Source organism: Ranitomeya variabilis, chromosome 3 (genome assembly GCF_051348905.1).
Source record: "Ranitomeya variabilis isolate aRanVar5 chromosome 3, aRanVar5.hap1, whole genome shotgun sequence".
Lineage (NCBI taxonomy): Eukaryota > Metazoa > Chordata > Amphibia > Anura > Dendrobatidae > Ranitomeya > Ranitomeya variabilis.
Window position 1 is genome coordinate 296806901 of NC_135234.1, and position 26307 is coordinate 296833207.

Sequence of the window (26307 nt, forward strand, 5' to 3'; positions counted from 1 at the left end):
TGGCACACCCAGGAGTCAAGACTGGCACACAAGCTGAAAGGGCAATATTACTCTCCCACTGTTTTTTTAGGTTTTTTTTGTTTTTTCAGGGAGACTTTAGAAACCCAATAATATTTAAAAAAAAAAATAAATAGGCTTTCTATGGCCCACTGAATGAAAGGGAGAGAGGTGGCACACCCAGGAGTCAAGACTGGCACACAAGCTGAAAGGGCAATATTACTCTCCCACTGTTTTTTTATGTATTTTTTGTTTTTTTCAGGGAGACTTTAGAAACCCAATAATATTTTAAAAAAAAAATAAATAGGCTTTCTATGGCCCACTGAATGAGAGGGAGAGAGGTGGCACACCCAGGAGTCAAGACTGGCACACAAGCTGAAAGGGCAATATTACTCTCCCACTGTTTTTTTAGGTTTTTTTTTTTTTTTCAGGGAGAATTAGAAACCAAATGATATTAAAAAAAAAAAAAATAGGCTTTCTATGGCCCACTGAATGAAAGGGAGAGAGGTGGCACACCCAGGAGTCAAGACTGGCACACAAGCTGAAAGGGCAATATTACTCTCCCACTGTTTTTTTATGTATTTTTTGTTTTTTCAGGGAGACTTTAGAAACCCAATAATATTTAAAAAAAAAAATAAATAGGCTTTCTATGGCCCACTGAATGAGAGGGAGAGAGGTGGCACACCCAGGAGTCAAGACTGGCACACAAGCTGAAAGGGCAATATTACTCTCCCACTGTTTTTTTAGGTTTTTTTTGTTTTTTCAGGGAGACTTTAGAAACCCAATAATATTTAAAAAAAAAAATAAATAGGCTTTCTATGGCCCACTGAATGAAAGGGAGAGAGGTGGCACACCCAGGAGTCAAGACTGGCACACAAGCTGAAAGGGCAATATTACTCTCCCACTGTTTTTTTATGTATTTTTTGTTTTTTTCAGGGAGACTTTAGAAACCCAATAATATTTTAAAAAAAAAATAAATAGGCTTTCTATGGCCCACTGAATGAGAGGGAGAGAGGTGGCACACCCAGGAGTCAAGACTGGCACACAAGCTGAAAGGGCAATATTACTCTCCCACTGTTTTTTTAGGTTTTTTTTTTTTTTTCAGGGAGAATTAGAAACCAAATAATATTAAAAAAAAAAAAATAGGCTTTCTATGGCCCACTGAATGAAAGGGAGAGAGGTGGCACACCCAGGAGTCAAGACTGGCACACAAGCTGAAAGGGCAATATTACTCTCCCACTGTTTTTTTATGTATTTTTTGTTTTTTCAGGGAGACTTTAGAAACCCAATAATATTTAAAAAAAAAAATAAATAGGCTTTCTATGGCCCACTGAATGAGAGGGAGAGAGGTGGCACACCCAGGAGTCAAGACTGGCACACAAGCTGAAAGGGCAATATTACTCTCCCACTGTTTTTTTAGGTTTTTTTTTTTTTTCAGGGAGACTTTAGAAACCAAATAATATTAAAAAAAAAAAAAAAAAAAAAAAAATAGGCTTGCTATAGCCCACTGAATGAGAGATAGCACACACAGCAGTGGCACACAAGCCCTGACTGAGGCCAATATTTTTCTCCCACTGATTGATGTAGTGTTTTTGTGTTGAGGTAGAATTTAGAACACAAATCACGGAAAAAATAAATAGGCTTTCTATGGCCCACTGAATGAAAGGGAGAGAGGTGGCACACCCAGGAGTCAAGACTGGCACACAAGCTGAAAGGGCAATATTACTCTCCCACTGTTTTTTTATGTATTTTTTGTTTTTTCAGGGAGACTTTAGAAACCCAATAATATTTTAAAAAAAAAAAAAGGCTTTCTATGGCCCACAATTAGAGAGAGAGAGGTGGCACAACCAGGAGTCAAGACTGGCGCACAAGCTGAAAGGGCAATATTACTCTCCCACTGTTTTTTATGTTTTTTTTGTTTTTTTCAGGGAGACTTTAGAAACCAAATAATATTAAAAAAAGCAAAAAAAAAAAAGGCTTTCTATGGCCCACTGAATGAGAGGGAGAGAGGTGGCACACCCAGGAGTCAAGACTGGCACACAAGCTGAAAGGGCAATATTACTCTCCCACTGTTTTTTTATGTATTTTTTGTTTTTTTCAGGGAGACTTTAGAAACCCAATAATATTTAAAAAAAAAAATAAATAGGCTTTCTATGGCCCACTGAATGAGAGGGAGAGAGGTGGCACACCCAGGAGTCAAGACTGGCACACAAGCTGAAAGGGCAATATTACTCTCCCACTGTTTTTTTAGGTTTTTTTTTTTTTTCAGGGAGACTTTTGAAACCAAATAATATTAAAAAAAAAAAAAAAAAAAAAATATAGGCTTGCTATAGCCCACTGAATGAGAGATAGCGCACACACAGCAGTGGCACACAAGCCCTGACTGAGGCCAATATTTTTCTCCCACTGATTGATGTAGTGTTTCTGTGTTGAGGTAGATTTTAGAACACAAATCACGGAAAAAATAAATAGGCTTTCTATGGCCCACTCAGTGAGAGATGGCACACACAGGGATGGCACTGTAGCAGAAATGCCAATCTTAATCTCCCACAAAAAAAAAACAAAAAAAAAAAAAAAACTGTCCTACAATTACTATCTCCCTGCAGTAATGTAAGCCAGGTATGGCAGGCAGCAATAGGAGTGGACTGATGCACAAATTAAATAAAAAGTGTGGACAAACAAAAAAGATAGCTGTGCAGAAAGGAAGGAACAAGAGGATATGTGCTTTGAAAAAAGCAGTTGGTTTCCACAGTGGCGTACACACAGCAATACAGCTATCACGGAGCCTTCTAGGGCAGCCCAATGAGCTACAGCGCTGAGGGGAAAAAAAAAAAAAAATAGCTTCCACTGTTCCTGCACACCGAAGGTGGTGTTGGACAGTGGAAATCGCTGCAGCACAAGCGGTTTGGTGGTTAGTGGACCCTGCCTAACGCTCTCCCTGCTTCTGATGAAGCGGCAGCAACCTGTCCCTAAGCTCAGATCAGCAGCAGTAAGATGGCGGTCGGCGGGAACGCCCCTTTATAGCCCCTGTGACGCCGCAGACAGCAAGCCAATCACTGCAATGCCCTTCTCTAAGATGGTGGGGACCAGGATCTATGTCATCACGCTGCCCACACTCTGCGTTCACCTTCATTGGCTGAGAAATGGCGCTTTTCGCGTCATTGAAACGCGACTTTGGCGCGAAAGTCGCGTACCGCATGGCCGACAAGCACAGGGGTCGGATCGGGTTTCATGAGACGCCGACTTAGCCAAAAGTCGGCGACTTTTGAAAATGATCGACCCGTTTCGCTCAACCCTACTGGCGGCAGCTTTGTGTCTGCATGGCGTTTGCAGGACACGTTGACGGCTACACAGCAGGGGAACAGCTGGCGTTGCTGAACCCCATTGACACATTGAAGGGTGTTATTCTCTATTCAGCCAGCACTTCTGGGCACCAACTGGCGGTGTTAGAGCCCAGGGTCAGTAGGAGCAGAGGGAGCAGAGTGTAGGCCGAAGCCTGCACAGGAGGCAGTTTTAGGTCTGTTGTGTCTGTGTGGCGTTTGCAGGACACGTTGCCGGCTACACAGCAGGGGAACAGCTGGCGTTGCTGAACCCCACTGACACAGTGGTGAGTGTTTTCTCTATGCAACCAGCACTTCTGAGCACCAACTGGCGGTGTTAGAGCCCAGGGTCTGCAGGAGGAGCAGAGTGTAGGCTGAAGCCTGCACTGGAGCAAGTTGAAAGTGAACCTTTAACCCCCACCCCATGCGTTTGTTGCTGAAAGAGCCATCTTGTACAGCACTAATGCTGCAAAAGGAAAAGGTGGCTCTTTTAATTATGCTCCTTTCTAAGGCTGAACTAGACACTTATGAAATGTGTCCCCTCACACCGTTAAACCGTCCCGGAGGTGGGACTTTCCTTTGTAATGTGACGCAGCACAGCCGTCATTCCTACCCCCTTGGTGCCGTGCGCCGCCTCCTCAGCGTTGTTTGATTCTGTCCCGGAGCCTGCTCTGTTATGTTATCCCTTGGCCAGGCGCACTTAGCACTGCCCATCTTCTGACATCATTTGGTGTCAGGGTGGCTGCGCCTGTGCGGCCGCGCTGGCCGCTATCCCGCCTCGCAGTGTTGTCTAATGTAATCCCACTGCAGGCCTGGGATCCGTGGCCATGCGCAGTGCATATCCTCGCCTCTCACTCCCCTCCCTCCAGCTTCTTCAGACTGTGCGGCGTCACGGCCGTGGCATGCTATTAGGGATCAGCTGACGGCGCACAGTCTGAAGAAAACGGAGGGAGATGAGTGAGAGGCGGAGGTGAAGATATGCACTGCGTATGCCCATGGATCCCAGGCCCGCAGTGTGATTAAATCAGAAGACAGTGCGAGGCGGGATCTCGGCCAGCGTGGCCGCACAGTCGCAGGCAGCCTGACACCAAATGATGTCAGAAGACGGGCAGCGCTAAGTGTGCCTGGCCAAGGGATAACCTAACAGCGCAGGCTCCGGGACAGAAGGGGCAAGGGGGTAGGATTGATGGCTGTGCTGCGTCACATTACAAAGGAAAGTCCCACCTCCAGGACAGTTAAACGGTGTGAGGAGTCACATTTCATAAGTGTTAGGTTCATCGTGTGCAAGAAGCACAAATAAAATAGGCACCTTTTCCTTGTGCAGCATTACTGCTGCACAAGGTGGCTCTTTCAGTAACAAACGCCTGGGGGGGTAAGGTTCCCTTAAATTTCAGTTGTGCCAGCCTGGCGGTCGCATGACACGTTGCCGGATACACAGCAGGGGAGCAGCAAGCATTACTGAACCCCACTAACACATTGGCGAGGTGTTTGGCTCTGTGCAAACAGCACTTCCGGACAGCAACCAGCAGTGTTGGAGCCCAGGGACAGCAGGAGGAGCAGAGTGTAGGCCAAAGCCTGCACTGGAGGCATGTAAATGTCTGTTAGTGTGCCAGCGTGGTGGTCGCATGACACGTTGCCGGGTACACAGCAGGGGAGCAGCTGACGTTACTGAACCCAATAACAGAGGAGCGACTGTTGACTGTGCGGACAGCACTTCCAGGCACCAACTAGCGGTGTTAGAGCCCAGGGACAGCAGAAGGAGCAGATTGGAGGTATTGCCGCACACACAGCTGGGGAACAGCTGACGTTCCTGAACCCCAATAACAGAGGAGCGACTGTTGACTGTGCGGACAGCACTTCCAGGCACAAATTAGCCCTGTTAGAGCCCAGGGACAGCAGGAGGAGCAGATTGGAGGTACTGCCGCGCACACAGCTGGGGAACAGCTGACGTTACTGAACCCCAATAACAGAGGAGCGACTGTTGACTGTGCGGACAGCACTTCCAGGCACCAACTAGCGGTGTTAGAGCCCAGGGACAGCAGGAGGAGCAGAGGAACACAGTGTAGGCCGAAGCCTGATTGGAGCAAGTCGAAAGGGAACCTTTAACCCCCCCAAGGCGTTTGTAGCTGAAAGAGCCAGCTTGTGCAGCACAAAGGATGCAAAAGGAAAAGGTGGCTCTTTTCATTATGCTCCTTGCAAACACAGAACTAAACACTTATAAAATGTGTTCCCTGATACCGTGAGACCGTCCCGGAGGTGGGGCTTTCCTTCGTAATGTGACGCAGCACAGCCATCATTCCTACCCCCTTGGTGCCGTGCGCCGCCTCCTCAGCGTTGTTAGATTCTGTCCCGGAGCCTGCGCTGTTATGTTATCCCTTGGCCAGGCGCACTTAGCGCTGCCCATCTTCTGACATCATTTGGTGTCAGGCTGGATGTGCCAGTGCGGCAGCGCTGCCCGAGATTCCGCCTCGCAGCGTCGTCTAATGTAATCCCACTGCGGGCCTGGGATCCATGGGCATGCGCAGTGCATATCCTCGCCTCTCACTCCCCTCTCTCCGGCTTCTTCAGACTGTGCGGCGTCACGGCTGTGGCATGCTATTAGGGATCAGCTGACGGCGCACAGTCTGAAGAAGGCGGAGGGAGATGATTGAGAGGCGGAGGTGCAGATATGCACTGCACATGCCCATGCATCCCAGGCCCGCAGTGTGATTAAATCAGAAGACACTGCGAGGCGGGATCTCGGCCAGCGCGGCCGCACAGGCACAGTCAGCCTGACACCAAATGATGTCAGAAAACGGGCAGCGCTAAGTGTGCCTGGCCAAGGGATAACATAACAGCGCAGGCTCCGGGACAGAATCAAACAACGCTGAGGAGGCGGCGCACGGCACCAAGGAGGTAGGAATGACGGCTGTGCTGCGTCACATTACGAAGGAAAGTCCCACCTCCGGGACGGTTTTACGGTATCAGTGGACACATTTTATAAGTGTTAAGTTCTGCGTGTGCAAGGAGCTAAACAAAAATAGCTACCTTTTCCTTGTGCAGCATTACTGCTGCACAAGGTGGCTCTTTCAGTAACAAACACCTGCGGGGGGACAGGTTCCCTGAAATTTCAGTTGTTGTGTCAGCGTGGCGGTCGCAGGACACATTGCCGGCTACACAGCTGGGGATCAGCTGACGTTACTGACACCCAATAACATTGGGTCGTATGTTTTGACTGTGCAGACGGCACTTCTGAGCCTCAACTGGCGGTGTTGGAGCCCAGGAATTACAGTTCAAGTGGTAGAAAGATGAACACAACAGGAGACCTGGATACTGTAGACAGTCACCCAATTATTTAATCAGGAAGAGGAGTGGCAAATTCCTGCGAGATCCAGGCCTGGTTCATTTTCAGGAAAGTAAGCCGGTCAACGTTATCGGAGGATAGTCGCATGCGACGGTCTGTTAGTACACCACCTGCAGCACTAAAGACGCGTTCCGATAATACACTAGCCGCAGGGCAAGCCAGCACCTCCAATGCATACTTGCTTAGCTGAGGCCATGTATCCAGCTTAGAGACCCAAAACTTGAAAGGGGAAGAGCCGTCTGGGAGTACAGTAAGAGGGCAAGACATGTAGTCTGTCACCATCTGATGGAACCGTTGCCTCCTGCTGACTGGAGCCGCCTGTGATGGTGTAGACATTTGTGGCGGGCACACAAAACTGTGCCACAGTTGGGCCATACTGGTCTTGCCTTGGGCAGAGGCACTGCTTCTGCTCCCTCTTTGTGCAGAGCCTCCTCCACTGCCAGGACGCACTGAGCTGCTTTGTAAAGCACTAGCAGCACTTCTCTCAGTTGGACTGGAGAAGATGATGGAATGCACCAGTGTGTATTGGTACTCCCGCATTTTATGATCCCGGTTCAATGGTGTGATGATGCTTTGTACGTTGTCCCGGTAGCGAGGATCGAGGAGGGTGTACACCCAATAATCAGCCATGTTGAGAATGTGGGCGATGCGCCGGTCGTTTCTCAGGCACTGCAGCATGTAATCAACCATGTGCTGCAGACTGCCAACTGGCCAAGAAACGCTGTCCCCTGCTTGAGGCATGAGCTCTGCCCGCTCTTCATCACCCCACCCTCACTGTACACACTGGCTACTGGACAATTGTGTAACTCCCTCCTCTGGATGGATGTCTTCCTCCTCCATTGACTCCTCCTCATCCTCCTCACAAAGTGTCCCCTGCCTACACGTTTGTGAGGAACCACGTGGCGCTGACTGTCCAGAAGCTGATGGAAATGGTGAGTCCTCATCCTCCACCTCTTCCACAACATCATCCCTTAGCGCTTGCAGTGTTTGCTGAAGCAGGCAGATAAGGGGGACAGTTATGCTGACTAGTGCATCATCTGCACTCACCATCCGCGTGGAATAATCGAAGAGATGCAAAACCTGGCAGACGTCCTTCATAGTGGCCCACTCTGTGGTTGTGAAGTCTGAACGGCGTGGAGTGCGACTTCTTTGCGCCTGATGCAGCTGGTACTCTATTACTGCTTGCTGCTGCTCACACAACCGCTCCAACATATGTAACGTGGAATTCCACCTGGAAGGTAGGTGACATATGATGCGATGTTCCGGAAGGCGGAATCGGCGCTGCAGAGCTGCAATGCGCGATCTTGCCGTGCTGGAACGCCGCAAGTGAGCACACTCTAGGGTCCCTCAAAAAACTCTGCACGACCAAGTTGAGCACATGTGCCAGACATGGGATGTGAGTGAGGTTGCCGAGGCCCAGAGCTGCCACCAGATTTCGGCCATTGTCACACACTACCATGCCTGGCTGGAGATTTGCTGGCACAAACCACACATCGCTCTCCTGCTTGATGGCATTCCAGAGCTCCTGCGCTGTGTGGCTTCGATTCCCCAAAGAAATTAATTTCAAGATGGCCTGTTGACATTTGGCCATGGCTGTGCTCATGTCGGTCGTAACAGGTAAACGTTCACGGGTCCATGTGGAGGTGGACTGTGATGGCTCCTGCAGCGTTGCTTCTGAGGAACTTGTGTATGAGGAGGAGTCAATGCATACAGACTGGATTCCTGCAATCCTTGGAGTGGGCAGGACACGTCCTGCGCCACTCGCACGATCTGTACCCGGCTCAACAACATTAACCCAATGGGCAGTGAGGGAAAGGTATCGCCCCTGTCCATGGTGACTGGTCCACGCATCGGTGTTGAGGTGGACCTTGCTACTGACGGCGTTCAGTAGCGCGTGATTTATGTGTCCCTTAACATGCTTGTGCAGGGCAGGGACGGCTTGCCTGCTGAAATAAAAGCGGCTGGGCACATTGTACTGTGGGACTGCCAATGACATCAAGTCACGGAAGCTGTCAGTCTCCACCAGCCTGAATGACAGCATTTCCAGTGACAGAAGTTTGGCAATGTGTCATGATCTCAATGGCAAGAGAACATAGCATAAGCATATATAGGAACTAGCTCTTGGAAGATGGGAACTGAGCTGACCATGAACTAAACCTAACGCACAACTAGCAGGGGCCGGGTAGCATGCCTACGTTGATTCTAGATGCCCAGCACCAGCCGGAGGACTAAATAAAGCTAGCAGAGGAAAATATTAGTCCTAGCTCACCTCTAGAGAAATACCCCGAAAGGAGACAGAGGCCCCCCACATGTATTGGCGGTGAGTTGAGATGAAATAACAAACGTAGTATGAAAATAGGTTTAGCAAATTTGAGGTCCACTTACTACATAGCAGAAGACAGAAAGGACACTTTCATGGTCAGCTGAAAACCCTATCAAAAACACCATCCAGAAATTACTTTAAAACTCTGGCATTAACTCATAACACCAGAGTGGCAATTCCTGTTCACAAGAGCTTTCCAGACACAGTAACAAAACTACAGCTGTGAACTGGAACAAAAATGCAAAAACAAACATGGACAAGAGTCCAACTTATCTAGTAGTTGTCTAGGAGCAGGAACAAGCACAGAGAGGCTTCTGATAACATTGTTGACCGGCAAGCAACTAACAGAGCAGCAAGGTTATATAGCGACTCCCACATCTTGATGGGAACAGGTGAACAGAGAAGATGAAGACACCAGTTCAATTCCACCAGTAGCCACCGGGGGAGCCCAGAATCCAAATTCACAACAGTACCCCCCCCTCAAGGAGGGGGCACCGAACCCTCACCAGAACCACCAGGGCGATCAGGATGGGCCCTATGAAAGGCACGAACCAGATCGGAGGCATGAACATCAGATGCATTCACCCAAGAATTATCCTCCTGGCCGTATCCCTTCCACTTGACCAGATACTGGAGTCTCCGTCTGGAAACACGAGAGTCTAAGATTTTCTCCACAACGTACTCCAACTCACCCTCAACCAACACCGGAGCAGGAGGCTCAACGGAAGGCACAACCGGTACCTCATACCTGCGCAATAATGACCGATGAAAAACGTTATGAATAGAAAAGGATGCAGGGAGGTCCAAACGGAAGGAAACAGGGTTAAGAATCTCCAATATCTTATACGGGCCGATAAACCGAGGCTTAAACTTAGGAGAAGAGACCCTCATAGGGACAAAACGAGAAGACAACCACACCAAATCCCCAACAGAAAGCCGAGGACCAACACGACGGTGGCGGTTGGCAAAAAGCTGAGTCTTCTCCTGGGACAACCTCAAATTGTCCACCACCTGCCCCCAGATCTGATGCAATCTCTCCACCACAGCATCCACTCCAGGACAATCCGAAGATTCCACCTGACCAGAGGAAAATCGAGGATGAAACCCCGAATTACAGAAAAACGGGGACACCAAAGTGGCAGAGCTGGCCCGATTATTGAGAGCGAACTCCGCCAATGGCAAAAAAGCAACCCAATCATCCTGGTCAGCAGACACAAAACACCTCAGATATGTCTCCAGGGTCTGATTAATCCGCTCGGTCTGGCCATTCGTCTGAGGATGGAAAGCGGACGAAAAAGACAAATCTATGCCCATCCTAGCACAGAATGCCCGCCAAAATCTAGACACGAATTGGGTCCCTCTGTCAGAAACGATATTCTCAGGAATACCATGCAAACGAACAACATTTTGAAAAAACAGAGGAACCAACTCGGAAGAAGAAGGTAACTTGGGCAGAGGAACCAAATGGACCATCTTAGAAAAACGGTCACACACCACCCAGATGACAGACATCTTCTGAGAAACAGGCAGATCTGAAATAAAATCCATCGAGATGTGCGTCCAAGGCCTCTTAGGAATAGGCAAGGGCAACAATAATCCACTAGCCCGAGAACAACAAGGCTTGGCCCGAGCACAAACGTCACAAGACTGCACAAAGCCTCGCACATCTCGTGACAGGGAAGGCCACCAGAAGGACCTTGCCACCAAATCCCTGGTACCAAAAATGCCAGGATGACCTGCCAACGCAGAAGAATGAACCTCAGAGATGACTCTACTGGTCCAATCATCAGGAACAAACAGTTTATCAGGTGGGCAACGATCAGGTCTATCCGCCTGAAACTCCTGCAAGGCCCGCCGCAGGTCTGGAGAAACGGCTGACAATACCACTCCATCCTTAAGGATACCTGTGGGCTCAGAGTTACCAGGCGAGTCAGGCTCAAAACTCCTAGAAAGGGCATCCGCCTTAACATTCTTAGAACCCGGTAGGTATGACACCACAAAATTAAACCGAGAGAAAAATAATGACCAGCGCGCCTGTCTAGGATTCAGGCGCCTGGCGGTCTCAAGATAAATCAAATTTTTGTGGTCAGTCAATACCACCACCTGATGTCTGGCCCCCTCCAGCCAGTGACGCCACTCCTCAAAAGCCCACTTCATGGCCAAAAGCTCCCGATTCCCAATATCATAATTCCGCTCGGTGGGCGAAAATTTACGGGAAAAAAAAGCACAAGGTCTCATCACGGGGCAGTCGGAACTTCTCTGCGACAACACCGCCCCAGCTCCGATCTCAGAAGCGTCGACCTCAACCTGAAAAGGTAGAGCAACATCAGGCTGACGCAACACAGGGGCAGAGGAAAAACAGCGCTTAAGCTCCCGAAAGGCCTCCACAGCATCAGGGGACCAATCAGCAACATCAGCACCCTTCTTAGTCAAATCGGTCAATGGCTTAGCAATATCCGAAAAACCAGCAATAAATCGACGATAAAAGTTAGCAAAGCCCAAAAATTTCTGAAGACTCTTAAGAGAAGAGGGCTGCGTCCAATCACAAATAGCTTGAACCTTGACAGGATCCATTTCAATGGAAGAGGGGGAAAAAATATATCCCAAAAAGGAAATCCTCTGTACCCCAAAAACACACTTAGAACCCTTCACACACAAAGAATTAGACCGCAAAACCTGAAAAACCCTCCTGACTTGCTGGACATGAGAGTCCCAGTCATCCGAAAAAATCAGAATATCATCCAGATACACAATCATAAATTTATCCAAATAATCGCGAAAAATATCATGCATAAAGGACTGGAAAACTGACGGAGCATTAGAAAGACCAAAAGGCATCACTAAATACTCAAAGTGGCCCTCGGGCGTATTAAATGCGGTTTTCCACTCATCCCCCTGCCTGATTCGCACCAAATTATACGCCCCACGAAGGTCAATCTTAGAGAACCACTTGGCCCCCTTTATGCGAGCAAACAAATCAGTCAGCAACGGCAATGGGTATTGATATTTAACAGTGATTTTATTCAAAAGCCGATAATCAATACATGGTCTCAAAGAGCCGTCTTTTTTTGACACAAAGAAAAAACCGGCTCCTAAGGGAGATGACGATGGACGAATATGTCCCTTTTCCAAGGACTCCTTTATATATTCTCGCATAGCAGCATGTTCAGGCACAGACAGATTAAATAAACGACCCTTTGGGTATTTACTACCCGGGATTAAATCTATGGCACAATCGCACTCTCGGTGCGGAGGTAACGAACCAAGCTTGGATTCTTCAAAGACGTCACGATAGTCAGACAGGAACTCAGGAATTTCAGAGGGAATGGATGATGAAATGGAAACCACAGGTACATCCCCATGAGCCCCCTTACATCCCCAGCTCAACACAGACATAGCTCTCCAGTCGAGGACTGGGTTGTGAGATTGCAGCCAAGGCAATCCTAGCACCAAATCATCATGTAGATTATACAGCACCAGAAAGCGAATAATCTCCTGGTGATCCGGATTAATACGCATAGTTACTTGTGTCCAGTATTGTGGTTTATTATTAGCCAATGGGGTGGAGTCAATCCCCTTCAGAGGAATAGGAGTCTCCAAAGGCTCTAAATCATACCCACAGCGTTTGGCAAAGGACCAATCCATAAGACTCAAAGCGGCGCCAGAGTCGACATAGGCGTCCGTGGTAATAGATGACAAAGAGCAAATCAGGGTCACAGATAGAATAAACTTAGACGGTAAGGTGCAAATGGAAACAGATTTACCAAGCTTTTTAGTGCGCTTAGAGCATGCTGATATAACATGAGTAGAATCACCACAATAGAAACACAACCCATTTTTCCGTCTAAAATTCTGCCGCTCGCTTCGGGACAGAATTCTATCACACTGCATACTCTCTGGCGACTTCTCAGTGGACACCGCCAGATGGTGCACTGGTTTGCGCTCCCGCAAACGCCTATCGATCTGAATAGCCATTGTCATGGACTCATTCAGACCCGCAGGCACAGGGAACCCCACCATAACATCCTTAATGGCATCAGAGAGACCCTCTCTGAAAGTCGCCGCCAGGGCGCACTCATTCCACTGAGTAAGCACAGACCATTTACGGAATCTTTGGCAGTAAATTTCCGCTTCATCTTGCCCCTGAGATAGGGACATCAAAGTTTTTTCTGCCTGAAGCTCCAAATGAGGTTCGTCATAAAGCAACCCCAAGGCCAGAAAAAACGCATCCACATTGAGCAACGCAGGATCCCCTGGTGTCAATGAAAAAGCCCAGTCTTGAGGGTCGCCCCGGAGCAAGGAAATCACAATCCTGACCTGCTGTGCAGGGTCTCCGGCAGAGCGAGATTTCAGGGACAAAAATAATTTGCAATTATTTCGAAAATTCTGAAACCCGGATCTATTCCCCGAGAAAAATTCCGGCAAAGGAATTCTCGGCTCAGATACAGGTGCATGACAAACAAAATCTTGCAAATTTTGTACCTTCGTGGCGAGATTATTCAAACCTGCAGTTACACTCTGAAGATCCATTACAAACAGGTGGACACAGAGCCATTCAAGGGTTAAGAGGAGGTAAGAAGCAGCTAGACAGCAATTAAGGGCTAGGCAGCAAAACTCTGAGGGGAAAAAAAAAAAATTTCCCTTCAACACTTCTTTTTCTCCTGCTTCAGCCCAAACAATTAACACTTTTTTGGCCGGTCAAACTGTCATGATCTCAATGGCAAGAGAACATAGCATAAGCATATATAGGAACTAGCTCTTGGAAGATGGGAACTGAGCTGACCATGAACTAAACCTAACGCACAACTAGCAGTGGCCGGGTAGCATGCCTACGTTGATTCTAGATGCCCAGCACCAGCCGGAGGACTAAATAAAGCTAGCAGAGGAAAATATTAGTCCTAGCTCACCTCTAGAGAAATACCCCGAAAGGAGACAGAGGCCCCCCACATGTATTGGCGGTGAGTTGAGATGAAATAACAAACGTAGTATGAAAATAGGTTTAGCAAATTTGAGGTCCACTTACTACATAGCAGAAGACAGAAAGGACACTTTCATGGTCAGCTGAAAACCCTATCAAAAACACCATCCAGAAATTACTTTAAAACTCTGGCATTAACTCATAACACCAGAGTGGCAATTCCTGTTCACAAGAGCTTTCCAGACACAGTAACGAAACTACAGCTGTGAACTGGAACAAAAATGCAAAAACAAACATGGACAAGAGTCCAACTTATCTAGTAGTTGTCTAGGAGCAGGAACAAGCACAGAGAGGCTTCTGATAACATTGTTGACCGGCAAGCAACTAACAGAGCAGCAAGGTTATATAGCGACTCCCACATCTTGATGGGAACAGGTGAACAGAGAAGATGAAGACACCAGTTCAATTCCACCAGTAGCCACCGGGGGAGCCCAGAATCCAAATTCACAACAGCAATGCCTGCAGTCAGAGCCTGTGCTCGTGCGTGGTTTGATGAGAATGGCCGCCTTTTCTCCCATGCCTGTACTACCGATGGCTGTAGACTGGGCTGGGAGTGTGGGGATGACTGGGAACGTGGTGCTGCGGGTGGAATTACAGCGGGTCTCTGGACAACAGTGCCAGAGGTTCTTCCATGGCGATCCTGGGAGGAAGCCGAACCAGCTGTGTGTGAGCTGGAGGAAGAGGCAACACGAGCTGAAGAGGTGGTAGCTGCCGCTGTTGGTTGGCCTAGCTCTTCAATGCGTTTTTGTAACTCCGCCGCGTGCCTGGTCCGAACACGTTTCCACATATTTGACGTATTGAGGCTGCTAACATTTCTCCCTCTTTTGATTTTCTGATGACACACCTTGCATTTGAAAAAGCAAATGTCATCTGCAACTGTGTCAAAAAAGGCCCAGGCACTGCAAGTCTTGAGAGCGCCCTTTTTGGCTGTTGGAAGAGGCATGCTCCTAACGGGTGCCGAAATGGAGGATACAGGCTCCGCAGTCTTCCTCCTCCCTCTCCCTCTTTGGCCCGTTCGGGGAATCTCTTCCTCAGAGCTGCTCCTACCACCTTCCTGTCCCTCACGCCACGATGGGTCAAGTGTTGTAAACTCTGTTTTCAGGCTCCCTCTTGTGGTCACAGGTGGTATTGTGTGACTTTTGTTTTGGGCTCCCCCTGGTGGCTTTGTTTGTTATCCTGCGGGTCTGTGGCTGATCAGCTGCCTCGTTATTCACTTGGGAGTTTCCTATTTAGCTCTTTTTCACTTCCACTTGTTGCCGGCTGTCAATGTACTCAGTGCTATTCTGATTACTCCTGATTATCTTCGGTTTCAGTCTCTTCAGGAGAAGCTAAGTTCTGTTTAATTATTTTTTGCTCATCAGTCTGCAATATGATTTCTGTGTATGATGAGTTTAGTCCAGCTTGCTAATATGTGATTTCTTCTGCTGGTTTGCTCTGGGGTACAGAGTTGCTTCCCCCGCACCGTTAGTTGGTGCGGGGGCTCGAGCGATCTCTGCGTGGATATTTTGAATAGGGTTTTTAATTGACCGCACAGTTCCCTTTCTATTTTCTGCTTTCTAGTGTTAGCGGGCCTCATTTGCTAAATCTAATTTCATCTCTGCGTTTGTGCTTTCCCCTTAACTCACCGTTAATATTTGTGGGGGGCTATTCTATATCTTTGGGGTCATTTCACTGAGGCAAGTGAGGACTTTCGTTCCCTCTAGGAATAGTCAGTTTCTCAGGCCGTGAAGAGACGTCTAGGATTTTCAGGTAACGTTCCACGGCTGCCTATAATTGTTTGCGGATAGGATCAGGTTGCGGTCAATTCAGTTACCACTTCCCCAGAGTTTGTAGTCGGTTTAGTTACTTAGCTAGTCCCACTTGCGATCCTTGCCACTAGGATCATAACAGTACAGCCAGCCGGTAAAGTGTTAATTGCATGGCAGAAGCAGGAGAAAAGAAGCCTTGAGAATTTTTTTTTTTTTTTTTGCCGTGTGTCTAGCTGCTGTGTGTCTAGCTTCTCTCCTCCTCTTAATCTTGGTGTGGCTCTGAACTCAGCTGCTGATATGGATATTCAGAGTTTGGCCTCCAGTGTAGATCATCTTGCTGCAAGGGTACAAAGTATTCAGGATTTTGTTGTTCACAGTCCTATGTCAGAGCCTAGAATACCTATTCCGGAGTTGTTTTCTGGAGATAGATCTAGGTTCCTGAATTTTAAGAACAATTGTAAATTGTTTCTTTCTTTGAAACCTCGTTCCTCTGGTGATTCCGTTCAGCAAGTTAAAATTATAATTTCTTTCTTGCGTGGTGACCCTCAAGATTGGGCCTTTGCATTGGCGCCAGGGGATCCGGCATTGCTCAGTGTTGATGCGTTTTTTCTGCCCCTTGGATTGCTCTATGAGGAACCTAATCTTGAGAACCAGGCTGAAAAAGCGTTGTTGGCCCTCTCTCAGGGGCAAGATGAAGCAGAGGTGTACTGCCAGAAATTTCGGAAATGGTCGGTGCTTAATGTGGAATGAGTATGCCCTGGCTGCAAATTTCAGAAAAGGTCTTTCTGAGGCCATTAAGAATGTCATGGTGGGGTTCCCTACGCCTGCAGGTCTGAATGAGTCAATGACTCTGGCCATTCAGATTGATCGGCGTTTGCGGGAGCGCAAACCTGCGCACTATTTGGCGGTGTCTTCTGAACAGACACCTCAGTCTATGCAATGTGATAGAATTCTGACCAGAAGTGAACAGCAAAATTATAGACGGCAAAATGGGTTGTGCTTTTACTGTGGTGACTCAGCTCATGTTATCTCAGCATGCTCTAAGCGCAAAAAAAAGGTTGATAAATCTGTCACCATTGGTACTTTACAGCCTAAGTTCATTTTGTCTGTTACCCTGATTTGTTCCTTGTCATCTTACCCGGTTATGGCTTTTGTAGATTCAGGTGCTGCCCTGAGTCTGATGGACTTGTCATTTGCCAGGCACTGTGGTTTTGTTTTGGAGCCTTTAAAATTCCCTATTCCACTAAGGGGAATTGATGCTACGCCATTGGCTACGAATAAACCTCAGTACTGGACACAAGTGACCATGTGCATGACTCCTGTTCATCAGGAGGTGATTCGCTTTCTTGTGCTGTATAATTTGCATGATGTTGTCGTGTTGGGTCTGCCATGGTTGCAGACTCATAATCCAGTCCTGGATTGGAAAGCAATGTCTGTGTCAAGTTGGGGTTGTCAGGGAATTCATGGTGACGCTCCTGTGGTGTCAATTGCTTCATCCACTCCTTCTGAAGTCCCTGCGTTTTTGTCAGACTACCAGGATGTATTTGATGAGCCCAAACTCAGTTCTCTACCTCCTCATAGGGATTGTGATTGTGCTATAAATTTGATTCCTGGTAGTAAGTTTCCTAAGGGACGACTTTTCAATTTGTCAGTGCCAGAGCATGCTGCCATGCGGAGTTATATAAAGGAGTCTTTGGAGAAAGGACTTATTCGCCCCTCCTCCTCCCCTCTTGGTGCGGGGTTCTTTTTTGTGGCTAAGAAGGATGGTTCTCTGAGACCTTGTATTGATTATCGCCTTCTAAATAAAATCACGGTCAAATTTCAGTATCCTTTGCCATTGTTATCTGATCTGTTTGCTCGCATTAAGGGGTCTAGTTGGTTCACCAAGATAGATCTTCGTGGTGCGTATAACCTTGTGCGTATTAAGCAGGGTGATGAATGGAAAACTGCATTTAATACGCCCGAAGGCCATTTTGAGTACTTGGTGATGCCTTTTGGACTTTCTAACGCTCCTTCTGTCTTTCAGTCTTTTATGCACAACATCTTCCGCGAATATCTGGATAAATTTATGATTGTGTATCTGGATGATATTCTGTTTTTTTCTGATGATTGGGAGTCCCATGTTAAGCAGGTCAGGACGGTGTTTCAGGTCCTGTGTGCCAATGCTTTATTTGTGAAGGGCTCAAAATGTCTTTTTGGAGTCCAGAAGGTTTCTTTTTTGGGTTTCATTTTTTCTCCTTCTACTATTGAGATGGACCCAGTCAAGGTTCAGGCTATTCATGACTGGACGCAGCCTACATCTGTTAAGAGTCTTCAGAAGTTCTTGGGTTTTGCTAATTTTTACCGTCGCTTCATCACTAATTTTTCTGGTGTTGTTAAGCCTTTGACGGATTTGACCAAGAAAGGTTCTGATGTTACTAACTGGTCTCCTGCGGCTGTGGAGGCCTTTCGGGAGCTGAAGCGCCGGTTTTCTTCGGCTCCAGTCTTATGTCAGCCAGATGTCTCTTCCTTTCCAGGTCGAGGTTGATGCTTCCGAGATTGGAGCGGGGGCTGTTTTGTTGCAGAGAAGCGCCGATGGCTCTGTGATGAAGCCATGTGCTTTCTTTTCAAGAAAGTTTTCACCTGCCGAGTGGAATTATGATGTCGGTAATCGGGATTTGTTGGCTATGAAGTGGGCATTTGATGAGTGGCGACATTGGCTCGAGGGAGCTAAGCATCGTGTGGTGGTCTTGACTGATCACAAGAATCTGATTTATCTCGAATCGGCCAAGCGGCTGAATCCTAGACAGGCTCGTTGGTCGTTGTTTTTCTCTCGTTTTGATTTCGTGGTCTCTTACCTGCCTGGTTCGAAGAATGTAAAGGCTGATGCTCTTTCTAGGAGTTTTGTGCCTGACTCTCCTGGAGATTCAGAGTCGGCTGGTATTCTCAGAGAAGGGGTGATTTTGTCTGCCATCTCCCCAGATTTGCGACGAGTGCTGCAGGAGTTTCAGGCGGATAGACCTGACCGTTGTCCACCGGATAGACTGTTTGTCCCGGATAGATGGACCAGCAGAGTTATTTCCGAGGTTCATTCTTCGGTGTTGGCGGGCCATCCTGGAATATTTGGTACCAGAGATTTGGTGGCCAGGTCCTTTTGGTGGCCTTCCTTGTCGCGGGATGTGCGTACCTTTGTGCAGTCTTGTGGAATTTGTGCTCGGGCTAAGCCTTGCTGTTCTTGTGCCAGTGGTTTGCTGTTACCTTTGCCTGTCCCGAAGAGGCCTTGGACGCACATTTCCATGGATTTTATTTCGGATCTCCCTGTCTCTCAGAGAATGTATGTCATCTGGGTGGTGTGTGATCGTTTTTCTAAGATGGTCCATTTGGTGCCCTTGCCTAAGTTGCCTTCCTCCTCCTAGTTGGTTCCGCTGTTTTTTCAAAATGTGGTTCGTTTGCATGGGATCCCTGAAAATATTGTTTCCGACAGAGGATCCCAGTTTGTGTCTAGATTTTGGCGGACCTTTTGCGCTAAGATGGGCATTGATTTGTCTTTTTCGTCGGCCTTCCATCCTCAGACGAATGGCCAAACCGAACGAACTAATCAGACCTTGGAAACCTATTTGAGATGTTTTGTTTCTGCTGATCAGGACGACTGGGTGACTTTTTTGCCATTGGCCGAGTTTGCCCTTAATAATCGGGCTAGTTCTGCTACTTTGGTTTTTCCTTTTTTTTGTAATTCGGGGTTTCATCCTCGTTTTTCCTCGGGTCAGGTGGAGCCTTCTGACTGTCCTGGAGTGGATGTTGTGGTGGATAGGTTGCATCAGATTTGGAATCATGTTGTGGACAATTTGAAGCTGTCACAAGAGAAGGCTCAGCGCTTTGCCAACTGCCGTCGCTGTGTGGATCCCCGACTTCGTGTTGGGGACTTGGTGTGGTTGTCTTCTCGCTTTGTTCCTATGAAGGTCTCCTCTCCTAAAATCAAGCCTCGGTTTATCGGTCCTTATAAGATTTTGGAAGTCCTTAACCCTGTGTCATTTCGTTTGGACCTCCCAACATCGTTTGCCATTCATAATGTGTTCCATAGGTCATTGTTGCGGAGATATGTGGTGCCTGTGGTCCCTTCTGTGGATCCTCCTGCTCCTGTCTTGGTCGAGGGGGAGTTGGAGTATGTGGTGGAGAAGATCTTGGATTCTCATGTTTCGAGACGGAAGATTCAGTACTTAGTTAAATGGAAGGGCTATGGTCAGGAGGATAATTCCTGGGTTGTCGCCTCTGATGTTCATGCGTCCGATTTGGTTCGTGCCTTCCATGTGGCTCACCCTGATTGCCCTGGGGGTTTAGATGAGGGTTCGGTGACCCCTCCTCAACGGGGGGGTACTGTTGTGAACTCTGTTTTCAGGCTCCCTCTTGTGGTCACAGGTGGTATTGTGTGACTTTTGTTTTGGGCTCCCCCTGGTGGCTTTGTTTGTTATCCTGCGGGTCTGTGGCTGATCAGCTGCCTCGTTATTCACTTGGGAGTTTCCTATTTAGCTCTTTTTCACTTCCACTTGTTGCCGGCTGTCAATGTACTCAGTGCTATTCTGATTACTCCTGATTATCTTCGGTTTCAGTCTCTTCAGGAGAAGCTAAGTTCTGTTTAATTATTTTTTGCTCATCAGTCTGCAATATGATTTCTGTGTATGATGAGTTTAGTCCAGCTTGCTAATATGTGATTTCTTCTGCTGGTTTGCTCTGGGGTACAGAGTTGCTTCCCCCACACCGTTAGTTGGTGCGGGGGCTCGAGCGATCTCTGCGTGGATATTTTGAATAGGGTTTTTAATTGACCGCACAGTTCCCTTTCTATTTTCTGCTTTCTAGTGTTAGCGGGCCTCATTTGCTAAATCTAATTTCATCTCTGCGTTTGTGCTTTCCCCTTAACTCACCGTTAATATTTGTGGGGGGCTATTCTATATCTTTGGGGTCATTTCACTGAGGCAAGTGAGGACTTTTGTTCCCTCTAGGAATAGTCAGTTTCTCAGGCCGTGAAGAGACGTCTAGGATTTTCAGGTAACGTTCCACGGCTGCCTATAGTTGTTTGCGGATAGGATCAGGTTGCGGTCAATTCAGTTACCACTTCCCCAGAGTTTGTAGTCGGTTTAGTTACTTAGCTAGTCCTACTTGTGATCCTTGCCACTAGGATCATAACAGTCAAGGACCTCATCATCTACACTACCCTCTGCCACCAACTGCTCCTCCTGGGTAGTCTCAGCAGCCCAGCACGCACCAGAAAGTGGCACCTGAGTGTCATCAGCGGATGCGTACTGCTGTGTGGTGACCAGAGGCACTGGCCCACCCGCCTCTTCAGACTCAGAGAGAAAAAGCTGTTGGGCATCACTGCACACTGCCTCTTCTTCCATTTCTCCAATGCTGCTTGGCTGGCCCCCTGTTTCCAAGCCAAGAGATTCAGAGAACAGAATTAGAGATGGCTCCTGTCCTGGGCTCTCTGACTGCCTGGGCAATTTGGCAGGTGGTGAAGAGACAGATGGGTGCTCTCCAGTTCTCTGTGCCTGAGAGGATGTGGCACTAATTAAAGTCGATGCGTTAGCTGCCATCCATCTGACAACGGCTTCAATTTGGTCTTCACGCAGCAGCGGTGTACGGCGCTCTCCGACAAAGCTGCGCATGAAGGACTGTTCCCTGCTGAAACTGGGTGATGATGAGTTACTGGTGCCCGCAGCAGGCACAGAATCCCCAAGTCCTCTCCCTGCTCCGCGCCCACGCCCACGTGCCTTACTCCCTGCCTTCTTCATCTTGGTTGACTGATAAAGATAAGCAGAAAAGTACTAATGGCTTAGTGTGCTTATTCATGAACAGCTCCTAACAGGTATAAGAAACACTAATTTTCTAAAGTGTGGACTAGACTTTAATATGACCTAATGTGGCCTACACAACTGTAAAGTGGTGTCACTGGTGTGATTGGTGAACTTTATTATTTTGTTATTTTTGGGGGGCTGAAATGACTACAGGGCGAGCTGCACTCACACGGAGACCGTGCAGACAGCCTTAAACGGCGCTGCAAGGCCCAAAAAACCTCCTCTACGTTATCCTATGTAGTGTTTTTCCACAATTTAGCTGGATACGGGTGGAAAGCCACTAATAGGAAGTATTTGAAAAAATGTGCAGCGGGCTGCACTATTTGCAAAAAAGGACAATGTATTTTACGGTATGAGGCAGTGACGCACCCTGAGCTGGATACAACCGGCTGTGGCTGCACACAGACTACAGGGTGATCTGCTTCTGTTACAGCTGATGGGCTCTCACTCAGCCTGACTGGAGTGGGTAAAGAACCGAAGGTCAGAGACCTGCGTGAAAATACTTGGCATGGTAACGGAGGATGAGGAAGAAGCAGCAGATGCAGTTGATGGGTCGGCTGATGGTGGTTGAGGTCCGCTGGTTAGCATTTTATCACAGTGGGATTGCCAGAGTAACACATATTGTTTGCTCATGTGAAGGTTCATGCATGTAGTAGTGAAATTATTGCACTTTTTACCTCCACTCATTTTTTTTGCAAAGTTGGCAGATACTGTGAATTGGCTCATCGTTTGCAGTGTCAAAAAATGCCCATGCTAGGCAATCTTTGCTACCCCTGGGAGCAGCAGACCTGCGAATGTTGCTGGCCACAGCTGTGTCTGAGGATATAGTGCTTTTCATGGTTGCATCACTTTGTGTCTGCACCGAACCCAACATAACCTCCTCATATTCCTGCTCCACCACCTCCTCAGATGACCTACTCAGCTGTGTGCCTCAGGGGTTCACACAAAGTGGGATCTACAACCTCTTCATCCTTTGTGTTATCCCAATCCTCACCCTGAGAGTTACTCTCCTTCTCTTACTGCCCTGACTGCACAGTACAGAATGTCTGTACTGTGCAGATGATTTTGGTGCAGATGATTTCCTCCTTTTGACTCTATACTCTTTGAGTACACTTCTGATGCCCATGGCATAGAATGTGCGAACAGCTCTTCAGACTCACCCATCTGTGGTTCTGTACAGTCAGATGGATGTTTGATAGTTGTGACACGGGGAAACAAGGGTAATTGGGTGCTAACTCTGTGGACTGTACTGTGTGTGATGTTGAGAAGGAGGAAGAGGAGGAGAGGCCACTTGAAGCTATGCTTGCTAACCACTGGAGCACATGCTCTTTCTGGCCCTCATCAACAAGTCGTACTGCTGTGCGGCAGCCAAAAAAAAAAGGAGCAGAATAGTCCATCCAGTAAAGGAAATTGTCAGTTGTGTTTGGATCGGACGTGATGGTGTTGGTTCACTAGTGCTTTCACTAACATTACCACCTATTCCACGTACACCTTGAGCACCAAGCCTATTCCCCTTTCCACTACAACTTCGCTTTATCCCACTCATGTTGCTCAGTGTGGCTGGAGCACACTATGAGCAACAAAAAATTCTATTTTATTACTCTGCAGCAGTTCTGCACATAGCTGAATTTGAGTGACACTAAATGACAACGTGAAATAAGGCATGGTGACTCACGTTAGCAATTGTAAAAAATGTTTATTTTCTTTGCAACAGCTGTGCACACAGCTGAATTTCAGCAGTAGTAAATTACAAGGTGAAATATGGCGTGCTGAATCATGTTAGTAACAGAAGAAATGTTTTTTTTAGTGTGGATGAGACATTTCAAACTGAGATCTCCCATACTGTATCACCTTTGTAATGAAAGAAAGTATTTTTTTTAGTGTGGATAAGGCATGAATAACAAAGAATATATGGTCCGAACAATTTCAAACTCAAATCTAGCCTGCTCTGTCACGTTTGTTGTAAAAAAAAATATTTTTTTTTACTCAGCATGAGCTTTGCACACAGCTGAATTTCACCACCACTAAATGACAAGGTGGGATATGGCATGCTGCATCATGTTAGCAACTGGAAAAATTGCTTTTGAAAGGACTACTCATGCATGGAGCACAATAAAAGCATGAAATGAAATGTGCCCTGCTGTCTTTGTCTGTGGACCTCACTAATGGCACAAGAAAAAAATTGCTGTAAGGTTGATTTCACAGCTACACAGGACACTAGCTATCTAAACTATCTGACTTAGAAACAACTGCCTAGCTAACTAGCTAAAATTTATCAGCACCCATTTCCAGTGTCAGGAGCAGCCTCTCTGCCCTGTTATGCTGACAAACTTACTAAAACAAGATGTATACTCTTTATATAGAAAGGCACATGTGATTTCAGCAGCCAATGGCACAAGCCATTGTGTCTGGACATTGTGGATGTTTCATGTGCCCTGATTAGCTCTTCCCTCCCCTTCCCCTCATCAAACACATACCTCCTGCTCATCATACACCACCAATTCCTAGCCAAAGTGCAAAAAATACTTTAGTGGCAACATAAATATTTTACCGCACTTTTACTGAATGTTACCGATTTTTTTTCCCTGATTTTAAGAAAATTTGCTTGTTTTTCCAATCACAAATCCGAATGTGCAATATTCATGCCAAACTTGGATCTTGTCCCTAATGCCAAATTACCTAACATTCGCCTTTACAATTTGTCTGGGTATGAATATACCGCTTAAAGTTTACATGGTAATATCTGTCCCTGCTCCTCCACTGTAGCTGCTGGATTTTTCTATTTAGAAAATAAAGACCGTGTTCTCCCTCCTTGCCTTGAGTTCCAAGAACTGAACAAGATCTCTGTTAACAACATAAACCCACTCGACTCCTCTCTGATCTATATAATCAGTTCATGGAGGCTAAGAGATAAGTGGAAAAGGCATTTTGGCCAAACGGTCCTTGTCTGCCATGTCTCACGTTTTCTTCTGAAATCTCTGCACCTGCATTTGCAATATTAGCACTCCCGCATTTATATAATATAAGGATGATGATAAAATAAAATGGACTAATTTACCTGCAGACTGGGTTAGTGCTGATATTGCTTCTCCTCCTTGAAAGTTTTAACCCCTTCTTGACCTTGGGTATATCAATACCTCCAGGTCGCTAGGTACTTACCAACCTTGGACGTATGGATGCATCCTGACGATTTTGTATGCACAGGAGCTGTGCATGCACGATCATCAATGGGTGTCAGCTGATTCAGACAGTCTACACCCAGCACTCAGTGCCAAAAGTGGTGCCCGCACAGCTTCTGGCATTTTAACTACTTAAATGCTGGGCTTGATATTGATGGCAACATTTACAAGGCAAATAACAAAAGACTGATCAGTACTTCCAAATTAGGAAACTGGTGTGCACAGGTGCAAACTAAGAGTAGCCATCTCTGTACATAACAAATAAATAAAGTTACGCCCCGTAGTGCTAAAGCATGTAAATATGAAATATATGAAATCTGAATAGCATTACTGCTATATAACATTTACAAGGCAGGCAGAGGGAGGGAGCCCCCTCTGCTCTTCATTCGGCAACCTAGCTATGTCATTGCGGGGGCCCGATTGTTGCCATGAAGACCCAATGTCATGACAAACACCAGGCACTAGTAAGAAATTAGATCATGCGCAGTGCATAATCTAACTAACTTGTGTCTGCTGGGCTGATAGGTTATAAAGTATTGCAATAAAAATAATTTAAAAAAAAATTACCAAAGGGGTATAATTTCCAAAATGGAAACACTTGAGGGAGGATTCTGCTTTTCTAGCACTTAGGGGCTTTGTTTATGGAGTCCGCAAACTATTCTAAGAAAATCTGTGCTCCAGAAGGCATATAGCGCTCTGTCCCTCCTGAGTCTCACATTATGGCTAAGCAGTACTGTACAGTCACATATGGGATATGTCTACGTTAAGCAGATATTGAGTGACAAAATTTTGGTGACATTTTTGCCCATTTCCCCTTGTGAAAATGTAAGATCTTGGGCGAAAACTAAATTTTGGTGGTAAAAATGTAATTATTTTTTATTCACTGCCTAATGGTATGAAATTATGTGACACACCTGTAGTGTCAATTGTCATGATTCCAATGGCAGGGAATCACCAAAAGGGCAAGCACAAAAATAGGACAAGCTCTAGGGTGATGGAACCTGAGCTGACCGCGATCCTGAACTTAACACAAACACTATCAGCAGCCGGGGAACGTACCTACGGGGACTCTAGACGTCTCGCGCCAGCCGGAGAACTAACTTCCCCTAGAAGATGAAAAGCAGACCTCTCTTGCCTCCTAGAGAAATACCCCAAAGGGATAGCAGCCCCCCACATATAATGACGGTGAATTAAGAGGAAGGCACATACGCAGGTATGAAAACAGTTTTAGCAAAATGAGGCCCGCTACAGCTAGATAGCAGAAGGATACAAAAGAGATCTAGGCGGTCAGCGAAAAACCCTTTCTTCAAAAAACCATCCTGAAATTACTGGGACTAGTGATGAGCGAACACTAAAATGTTCGGGTGCTCGTTGTTCGAGTCGAACATCTCCCGATGTTCGAGTGTTCGTTTCGAATAACGAACCCCATTGTAGTCAATGGGAGACTCGAACATTTTTCGACCAAAGCTCTGCACAGGGAAGGTCGCCTAAAAACCTGGGAAGCTCAGAAAATGATGGAAACAACACTGGAATGGACAGGAAACAGCAGGGGCAGCATGCATAGTTGCCTCTGAGGCTGCCCAAATGCACC